This window comes from Patagioenas fasciata, chromosome 3 (genome assembly GCF_037038585.1).
Source record: "Patagioenas fasciata isolate bPatFas1 chromosome 3, bPatFas1.hap1, whole genome shotgun sequence".
Classification (NCBI taxonomy): domain Eukaryota; kingdom Metazoa; phylum Chordata; class Aves; order Columbiformes; family Columbidae; genus Patagioenas; species Patagioenas fasciata.
The window spans coordinates 87,726,649-87,737,923 of NC_092522.1; positions in this window are offsets into that span (position 1 = coordinate 87,726,649).

The window sequence follows — 11,275 nt, forward strand, 5'->3', positions numbered from 1 at the left end:
AGAAGACAGCGAGGGCTGGCATGAGGGGCGAGGACCTGCGCTTCAGCCAAGAGTCCCAGAGGGGCTGCCTCGCAAAGGGGCAGCAGCAATGAGGTAGGACCAACAGCCAAGGTGTACGGGATGAGGTCCTAAAAGAGAGCAACAGGTGGGCCTTTTCCTGGCAGTTAGACTGTTCCTGAGCTCGGAAGGCTCTGGCGTACAATTAAACACTCAGCAATGTGTACACTCCCAAATCGTGGGGAGCAGCAGGTATGTGAGCTGCGTCCTGGCGTCACAGCCCAGGGACACCTTTGAGCCCCTGTTAGGTCCATCAGTGCTGTATCAACCCATGCACGGTGCTGGAGGGCCCAGAGAGCTGTGGTTATCGATTTTACTGCTGCAGCAGCCAACTGTGCCCTTGGCCTTCCTGCTCCCTACCCCGTCAGCAAACCCCAGTAGGGCAAATTGGGCTCCAAATAGGGTGCCACGTGTGGCCAGGGCATTAGACACTCCACTTGCCTCTTGCTTCATATCCTACCAATAGAAATACACACATTTTACCAGTGTATTTGCTAACTTAAGCTGAGTAACTAAGCAGACTCATAGATTGGAGAGGTAAAAGAAAATATTCCAGGCAGCTGCCTCCGTCAAACACTGTTCTGGTGAACTCCAGAATAAGAAGCTACAGAAACTGGCCAGCAGCATCGACATGCAATATTTCCCTTTAAGTGGATCGTGAGAGAAGTGAGTCTGCTGTGGTCCCTGGCAGTATAGGCTTGGGGGGACAGATTCAGAGTGGCACAGCAGGCATGCAAAACCAGAAACACGTCTCTCTCCAGGGTAAACAAAAACTCTGACTTGTAATGGGGTAAGATAAGAACAGGAAAACAACCTTCGTGTGAATTCCCCCTGTTGGTTTGCTTGGCAGCCAGTGCTATTTCATTGTGTATTTTAGCATTTGTAATCCTCTCCTTTGGCTCAGTTTATAGACAATCTTATGCAAGATCTTTTTAATGAAGAATTCTGGTTTAACAATATGGAGGTTTGAGACCCATAAAATAACTGTTTGGAAAGCATTAAGGAGCAGAAAAGTCCCTTTTCTCCATCAGGCAGTGAAAAACTCACATCTCCAAAAGATTTTCTGGTATTTAAAGCAGTGGGCTCCTGGAATAATTTACTTTCTCCTGCCATGACAGTTTGTTCTTTTAAAAGAAAAGATTTAGTATGTTACTGTTGGGATGAGAAATCAATTGTATGAAATCGATGATAATTCTGCTGTCAGGTAATACTTACCCATGTGAGTGACCCACCCGCTGGTATTCTGCAAAAATGATCTGTGGCAGGCAAATGCTGAAGTTTGGAAGCAGTCGCGTTTGGCTTTGCGCTTTTCACCAGTTGCTGCTCGCATCAAAGCTGTGTGTTTTGTCCCTGAGACTGAAGGGAGCCAGTGCCAGCCATTTTGACTAGCAGCTGGCCGTTTGCTTTCTCCTACGATCACCAAGCAGAAAAACACAACCTCCTTTGGTTCTGATCTCATAGCTAAGCCATTTTTCAAAAGTGCATGTAGGTAAATGAGGATGGTGAATTCCATCTGCTGAGCCTGGTGCCCCCATCTGAGGCGGCACTGGGCTCTCCCTCTGTGTGGGGCGACCTGCCCTGTTCAGCCTCCCTGTGCAGCTGTGTTAGGGAAAACGCTGGTGCTGCACCCTCCTTTCCTCAAATATCTCCAATGATCCTTTTGGGATATTCATCCAGACTAATCCCCTCCAGCATTAGTAGCTGAAAGAGTAAAAAAGTATCTTGAAACTGTTATCAACCCTTCCATCCTTTGGCCAGGCTTGTGCCGCTGGCTCTGCAGGAAAGGTCTTTCTGTGTGTTCCCTAAACCCCTGGCCCCAGCGGGAGGGTGCAGGGGCAAGTACTGCTCCTGCAGCACTACAGCTGCACACGGGCAGCTCACCACCTCCCTTTCCTGGGGGGCTTCCAGCTTAACCATGTGTAATCGTGCTGAGGATGACAATGAACTCAGGGCTCTGCAAGGGCTGGAGAGCCTGGGTATGGCCTTTCCCCCTAAGCAATGTCCCCCTCTAAGCTTGGCCATTTCCAGTGTGGCCTTACAAGAGCATTGTCCCATGGAAGGGAGCTGAGACATTAGGCCATGGACAAGCTTGCGTGTGTGTCCCCACTGAGCAGCTTTTGACCACGCAGCTTGGTGATGCTCTTCACCCCTCCAGACCAGGGCTCAAAGCTTTATAGAAGAAAGTAGTGGTCTGAATGGGATGCTTTGCTCTGATGGGCTGGTAAAACACCCCTTTTGCTTTTCCCTGAGGGCACCACTTAATCAGCAGGGAAGGCAAGTCGATCCCAGGACAGCAAGGGAGGCTCCAATGAGAGGCAAAGTGTATGACTGACCGGTGGAACTGGGCCAACAGTCCATCAGTAACAAATGTGCAGGCACACAGGTCTGAAGCAAAAGCAGGTCACTGTTTGCTATAACTCTGTAGTTATTAACTCCTGGAACTCTTGTATCTCTCCAATTTACAGGAGCCACAAACCCTTGATGCAGAGTAGATGCACAAATATTTGTGCTGTATATTTGTGTATAATAACTGTTGTTCTTTTGGAGTCTGCCTGTGCCACTGAGGCTTCCTGATGCTTTACAGATAATTACAGTCAGACAATATGTGCTGGCCCTGAACCGCGGAGGAACAGGGAGTGATGATGAGGGTTGCAGAAATGGAGTAAGAACAGCAGCCTGTGACACTGGGACCCCTCATTGTATTGGTGGAGAAAAGAGTTCAGCAACTAAGTTTGTGTCTTTGCTGAGGACTTTGGGGCAGAGAACAAAAACCTGGAATATTTGCTAATGGTAGCTGCAGAGAGGAAAAAAAGAACAGCTCTTGTTAAATATGAAATGCAAGATTTACTGTCTTACGTAGCAGCTCCTATTAAAACAGTAGGCAAAATATTTTCCGAATTTGGGGACATTTGACAAAAATACTCATTCCCTAAAGCCAGTTGTGAGAGCAGAACATTTCTACTTTTACACACAGTTTCAGGAGGGAAAACAGAACAATTTCTGTACAGGCAGCTGGGTTATGAAAACTGACAGAGTGTTGCCTGTGTGGAGAGAGTTTAAATGATGCATGAGGGACTGGTTACTGTGTGATATGCAAATGCAAATCTATCCGTGAGGCATTACAACTACAAAAAGTCTCACAATTATGCTCATTTCTCCAAAAGTCATTTCTTACTATGGATTCCTCCCAGCTCAAAGCAGCAGGGCTTCATTCCCCAAGTGAACTGGTGTTAGTCCTTTATCCCCCTCCAGTGCATTAACTCTGGCTAAAGCCACTGGACTGACAGCTGAAGAGGTTGTCACCTCTTGCAAAACTCCTTGGTGCTGCATTTCCCATCCTGCGGAGGAGAAGTGGGCAGATTCAGTGTAACGGCCCATCACAGTGAAAGCCTTGCTGGCCTTATGCTAAACTTACATTCTCACCATCATTTTGAGCATAGCTACTTTCTGGAGAGGTTAGCAGTCACATGAGCTTTACAGAAAATGACTGGTTGCAGGTCACTCCATACCCCCACAAAGGTGAATGTTTGCAGCCCATTTGTAGCAATGGATTTTTTCACGAGCAGGATATTTGTCATGCCTGCCTGTCTGGTTGCAGGAGGACATTGCAAGGGAAACACTGCTGGTCTATCCTCTGATCCTGCTGCCGGGGACACACTGTGGCACGGGGCAAAGCTCACGATGAACTGAGTGCTATGGCAATGGGTGGGCAGAGCCACGCATCCAAACAACTCCTTCCAGCTTCCCTTATTTGAAAAGTGCTGGTAACTTAACTTTCAAAGTTGCCTAACATGTGGCCATGGAATGGGTTTTTCTTGCAAAGCACGTGTCCTTTGTGCTGCAAAAAGCACGTGGGACCTGTTTGGTAACTGAATTCAGGCCAGACACCCTGTGGGATAAATAATGGTTGATAATGGCAATGAAACATCATAATTATCCACAAACACCATCTACGCTTCAGTGGCAACAGTCAGCTGCCTCATAGCAGGTAGAATCCAGAAAAACTTTCCTGTGCTTTTTGTAAGTTGTATTTTCTTCAGTGTTGGTAGATGTGCCTTGAAACTGCCTTGCAATACTCTGTGTAAATTACTTCAGTACAGATACCAGAAGTGTTAAGACCCTCGTTTTCAAGTTCCTGGACAGATTCAAAGTGACAATGGAACTCAATTCACATCCAAAGAGTGCCTGTTGTTTGTTAAAAGAAATGGTATCAGACATGTCACATCATCTCCCTGCTACCCAGCTGCAGGTAGTTTAGTGGAAAGATTCATTCTGACATTCAGGCAAGCAATCAGTGCTACGGCCCCAGCTAGAGGCGGCTTACAACACAAGATTGCACGTATTCTCTTAGGCTATGGGATGCCGGCCACGGCATTTCAAATCCGACACCAGCAATTTCGTTTAACAGATATAATAGAAGGCTTTGTTTGGAGTGAGTGTGTCACAGACCACTCTTCTCTTACCTAACAGAAGTGGTCCTCGTGAATCATAGAATTATAGAATGTCCTGACTTGGGTCATCGAATCCAACTCCTATCCCTGCATATGACAACCCCACAGTTCACACCATGTGTCTGAGGATGTTGTCCAGTCTCTTCTTGAACACTGTCAGGCTTGGAGCTGTGACACCTCCCTGGGGAGCCTGTTCCAGTGCTCCACCACCCTCTGGGGGAAGAACCTTTTCCTAATGTCCAACCTGAACCTCCGCTGGCACATCTTCCTGACATTCCCTCAGGTTCTGTCACTGGTCACTAAAGAGAAGAGTTTGGCGCCTGCCCCTTCTGCTCCCCTTGTGAGAAAGCTGTAGCCCCATGAGGTCTCCCCTCAGTCTCCTCCACGCTGAACGAAGTGTCTCTAGCCGCTCCTCATATGGCTTCCCCTCTAAACCTTTCAGCAACTTCACAGCCCTCTTCTGGACACTCTCCAGTAGCTTTATATTCTTTTTATCCTGTGTTGCCCAGAACTGCACACAGTGCTCCAGGTGAGGCCGCACCAGTGCAGAGCAGAGCGGAACAATCACCTCCCTGCCCAGCTGGCAATGCTGTGCTTGATGCGCCCAGGACACGGTTGCCCTCTTGGCTGCCAGGGACACTGTTATCAAGTTGAACATTAACCACCGACCAGAACCCCCGGTTCCTTCTCTGCAGAGCTGCTCTCCAGCATCTCATCCCCCAGTCTGTATGCACAGCCAGCGTTGCCATATCCCAGGTGGAAAACAATAGGGAAGAGTGGGACGTTTTTTTTTTTTAATGGAGCAGGAGGATGGCATGCATCAGCCATGGTGACCGAAACACCAAACTTAGACTTAAGAATGCAGACCGCAGCTTGTACCACCACTGCTGTTGTGGCAAGTGGCGCAAGTCCAAGGGCTGGAGGGGACAGAGGGCAGTGGGCACACACACTGCCCAGGGCTGGACTGGCAGCACAGAGCTGCACGTACCTCAGCCTTAGCTTTGTGCACCTTTTGATGGCAATATGGAATTTTCTTTCAGTCCTTTACAGAGAAGCACATTCAGTGTGCTGGTGTTGAGTGAGGCTCGGAAAGACTGGGGATCAGCTGAAATGTAGGCAGATAATGGCGTTTGATACCTGCTTTTCAGGAGAAATTTTAACTATTTCCGTGGACAAAACGTCTGTCTGAAATAGTGTTCAGTGAGCTCTGACATTCACGTTTTGTAATGAACTGAATAATGAGATAAAACCACCTCCCTACCATCTTGTTTGTGTTACCAGTGGTGTTGGTGACTCAGCTCGCTGTTCCTGCACAGGTGATAATAAACCCCCTAATGCTGTTTAAAGACCCGAGGATATTTTCACAGAGTCACAGAATAGCTGGGGCTGGAAGAGACCTCTAGAGATTGTCTAGTCCAACCCTTTCTGAGGGTTGCATTTGTCATTTTTTAATTGCATATTAAAAAGAAAAAATGGCAGAAGAGGAACGTTAAAGAGTTCTGTTCCTCATTAAACCAGGACAGCTAACATATATACAGTATATTCAGTGACAGCCATTAACCAGTCAACAAATCATCATCCAGAATACCACAATTACTTTCTAACATAAATGAAGGGCTGTTGTGCAGTGTCAGGGACAGTGGCACATGCTGCATGTGCACATACAGATTAAATCTGAGAGGTAGCGTCTCTACAAGCTCATAGTGAATGTCCATCACGGCTCAAAATACTCCAAGGCAATGATCCTTCAGAGATTTTTAATTGGTGTCACAAATGCATTCGCTGGCAATAATACCTAAAATAAAATTCTGTGCTTCTAGAGTACCCTCCATCCTGGTGTCACAAAGGTACTCAGAGCTGCTGGTATTGGATTACACTCCCATGAGATATCCTTGTCCTGATTTACAAATGGGGATGGAAGACCAGAGGAGTTACTACATGTAATGCCGTTCCCATGGCAAAACCTATAGCTCCTCTCTGCTGAACCATGTGCCTGTGACATAGCACAAGATTCCCCTCCATGAAAACCCAAAATCTTCTCTTGCATTTTCCCAAGGACACAAGGACTGAAGGACACACAAATGCATAGAGCTTGGAGTAATTAGAAGATGATTTTACAAAAATATCTCAATTCTCAGCCTTATGTTTAAAACATTGTAATTTCCCAAATAGGAACTCAGCCTCATTTGTTCCTATCTGTGATGCCTAGATCATTGCCATGTCTGCCTTTCCCCAAGTAGGAACTTGAAACTTCTGGTGGCTCACAAAGACTGCCTATTTCTGTTTTGCTCAGTATTGAGGAAAATTCATTTACTCCACACATACAAAAGTAACCAAAATCAAAACACAACGAAGGTGAGACCTTCTATTGCCATGTTTTGCACTAGGGCTTTAATGACCTGAAGTAAGGAAAGCTGTAACAAGGGAAGTGGCTGTGGAGGATCCTGTTGAAAGAACGATCATTCAGCGAAGTCCTGGGTGTCATATATTCCACGTAGGGTTAGAGGGACATCCAGAAGAGCTGGTCTAGCTTTGCTTGGTTCCTCCTCTACTTCTCTGCATAAACAGGAATTCAGCTTCATAATGTCCATGCGGTTGGATATGAAGGCTTCTGGTTTGTATTGCTGTAGCTTTCTCAGTGCACAGTGCTCTGTTCCAAAATGCTGGTGGGTAGCAGACAGAAAGGTGTGTAAATTGGAATCCAGGGAGTGAGTCTTCATGTTCTAACTAGGATGACTGCAGTCTGACTTATCTGAATAAACATTTGCCAGTACCATTGCTAATTCCCTAAACTTGCTGAAAACAAAAGACAATACCAGCCCAGGCAAAATGTGATTGAAGTGAACCACTTTGATGTTTCTTAAACAAATCTTTGGGTAATTTCTCAACCACATCTATGCATACTGTATAATTTAATATTTTTGACAACTTTACTGAATTGCAAATTTCTGTGACACTTGGCTTATAAATTTCACTGGCATGGTTTTGTCACTCTTTAAAAACAGAGCATAGTAACACTCTCTTTTGGCATATTCCATGTATCTGGTTCTACCTCCATTTTGCAAGTGAATCCTATTTATATTCTGTTCTCTGTTGTATCTGGACAGCTAATCATTCAAATAACATTCCTACTGCCTTCAAAAATCGGTAATAGGAAAAAAAAAATCCTGTTCTCAAGAGATTTAGTTTGAGTTGGTAATTTCGGTTACTGCAGACTAAGGAAGGTGATCTCTGGGTAAGGAAGTTTTTTTGCTTGGCACTCTGTGCTGTAAACAGGACTGGTAATAATTCACACCTATGAAGTGGATCAAATTTTGTTATATCAGAAGAAGCTGTTGGAAACTGATAGGAGCAAGTCCTAAAGTCACTGAAGATCTGAACGAACTATTTCTTCCCTCCTGTTCTCTCACACGAGTATTGCATGTGAGAAGAGGTTGTTTTGAAGTCCCTGAACCCTCTTGCAAAGCCTTTGATTTGCTGAATTTCTCACTGTTCTTCCTTTTCATTTGATAACTACGTAAGAGGTTAAGCCAGGGCATTTGGTTGCCTCTGTGTAGGAGTCTGTATTTCAAAGTTAAATGGAAATAGGCATTAGAAGGTTTTACTGTAGCCGAGCTGTATCTTAATCATCTTAATAGCTGATTTTTCTTTCAAAGTGATCAGTAACGAGGAGATTTTATTGTTCTAGACATCAATGTTCATTAGAAGGGAAAATGGTAGGACCCACAGTTCCCTGTGTAAGCTGCTCTGCAAAACTCCAATAAGACATCTAACACCTCCTCTGCTGTAATACAGCTGTCACTGAATGGGAGGATTTGAATAGCAACTTGCTGAGAGGCCAGCCAATGTGTCTTAGACAGTGAGCTGGATGGATTTTTCACAAATGAGGAACAGGAGGACTTAATAAAGAGTTTGATACATTATATTTTTCCCCTAAGCTGTGTACTAATCTACTCTGTAGCTTCCTGTGATAAGAGGAGGTTTGGATGGAATCAAAATCCTTTTATGACTCTGTATGGTCTCTAATTAAATTATTCATTTAGAATCTTTATCCTCAACTGACTTGGGTTTTCCAGAAAATGTAAGTCAGCCCCCTTCTGTAGGACTTCAGCTGTCCAGAACCTCTAGAAACTCAGCTTGATCAGCATTTGTATGGCCATAAAGATTTTAAAACTTTTTCACATTGCCCAAGGATAGCGCTGTGTTGTTAAAGCCACCTTTCCTTGCTGCTTTGCCACAGGATTCACTTTCTGGAAATGACATTGTTGGCAAGGGGACAGTGGGACTTTGGAAAAGTCATTAGCACAGCCTGCCCTTCCTGAACAAGTATCCCCTTGCAAGCCATCTGCTCAGCTTGGAAAAGCTTTGCTCTTCTCATAGGTCAACTGAGGATTTGGGAGGCAAGAACATGATCAAAATAACCCAGGCACGGCACTCTGTGCAAGGTTAACAACCAACTCAGACCTGTCATCAAATACACAGGAGCAGGGACCTTTCAGAACTGGAGTCAAACTGAGAGCTAGTGTGGGACAAAAATAATGTTTGCAGCATGTGCAAACTTTGTAGGGAGAATCCATTGTCCAGTCAGTTCACAGTGAAGCCCCAGCCACTCGGAGAAGAAGAGCCAGATCCTGCAACAGCCAGATATGTTCGTCATTATAAAAAGTAGAGGAAAATATTTTCAGGGTATTTTTTTAAGATATGGAAGTTAGATTTGAGACTGGATTAAAAATAATTGTTGCAGTTATGTGTTTGCAAATAAAGGGTAATTTCTCCACAGATCTTTAGTGGCACAGCTCGGAGTGGTGGTGTTGAGTGTGCAGGAAGCTGGGAGCACAGCGAGTGCTGCTGCTCATGAATTCTGAGGACTCAGCCCTTGATGGGGCTCATTTATCCTCTTGCACAGAATACTGGGATTCCTCGTTAGCTGGGTCATTTCTGCTTGACCTTGTCCTATCCCTCCCCAACTTCTGAAACATTTATTTATTGTCTTGCTTCTCATCCTAAGTATATATTGGACTGCAATACAGACTTTGAACTCTTCTGAGAGTAACGGAAAGCATTCCAGCACCTTTATCATTGTCTGCTTTTCGATGAGCAATGAACTTTTTCCCACCTTGTCTCATATTTGAGCTTAGCCTGTGCTACTGGTTAGTAATTCCAGACATTGCAGGAAGAAATGCTCAGCCATAGACTTATGCCTCAATCTGAAATTAAAACTCAATTTAGTTTAATTGTCCTTGATTTTATCAGGCATACAAAATGACTGATTCCGTATGCAGAAAATAAATACATAGACAGCAGCTCAGAAATGTCTTCCTCCTTATGGCAGTGATATTATATGGTCTTGTGGTCTGCCAAATGATCTTTCATTTGTTATGAACCTGGTTAAATCACTTCAATAAAGGCTATTTTGGTCGTGTAAGAAGCCAGCATAATTAGTGCAAAGGCACGGAACAGTTTCCCAGAACTGGATGAACATGACTTGGGGTGATGATAGTTTTTGCATTCATCTGGTGTTATTTTAACGTTCCTGAAAGGAGCTGGATGTTTGGAGACCTGTGCAGCTCTGATGGGGTTAATGGATCCAGCCTAGCAATTAGTCTTGGCCTTGGAGTGAAGGTGACATCCTTTCACTTTCTCTAAAATCATGTGGCCACTTCAGGCTGTTCTGGGAAGATTTTCCAGAGATAACCTGAACTTCATACTATTATTCTGCTCACTCTTCAATTCTGCTGCTGTTATTGCTGCAGAACCCAAGAGTGTGGGGGATGACAAAGCAAGAAAATGGAAGAGGTAATTGCAAGAACCACTGGGATTTTTTAATTATTTTATTAATTTCTGATCTTGCATCTAGGTGCTCCTGTCATGGCTCAGGATCCATGGACAGAAGTCATGCTGTCAAGAGTTGTCAGGGAGAGGAGAGGAGAGGAGAGGAGAGGAGAGGAGAGGAGAGGAGAGGAGAGGAGAGGAGAGGAGAGGAGAGGAGAGGAGAGGAGAGGAGAGGAGAGGAGAGGAGAGGAGAGGAGAGGAAAAGATGTCTAGGTAAAAAACAGAGGAAAAGATGTCTAGGTAAAAAACAGTGGTGCCACTGAAATTACACGACCTGCTTCTTTGGCAGTTGCTCTCACCTGCCATCACACTGTGTCAAAAGATATCACTGGATTCACCCTGTTTTCCTGCAATGGAGGGAGAAATTGTAGGTCCTGTCTCATGTACCAGTGCAACTACTGACCAAGCAACAAGGTGTGGTGTTGGGAGTTTACTCTTGTTTGAATAGATGTGTCTCCTGGCTGGAGAGCAGGGGCTTTTCAGCCTCCTGTGAGGGCACTGAAGCTGTCTGTAATATCAGTGGGGTCTTCATGTCCTCAGTATCCTAATTTCTACACTCTAAATCCTCTCTGGACTAGATATTGCCCTTTTGGTGCATAAGCGTAGAAGGTAATTTGTCTGAATATGGCTCCAAGGCTCCTGGAAGCTTTTCAGCTTCCCAAAAGATTTTAAAATCTTTTATCCTCCTCATGTTCTAGCCCAATCTCATGCTCAATTGTGTGGTGTCTGGCTGTCCTGGCAAAGCAGACTCCAGGCATCTTTTCCTTCTCAGGGAAGAGCAGGGAGCATCTCCTGCTTCATTGCGTGATACATGTTAAGCCCAAACAAACAGTATATGCTTGCAGAGTGTGTTCTCAGAACTGCTGGGCTCAGAGTATTTTGTAGAGCCAAAGTCTGGTGTACAGCTGATGCTCCGGCAGGATCTGAGGTCGCTG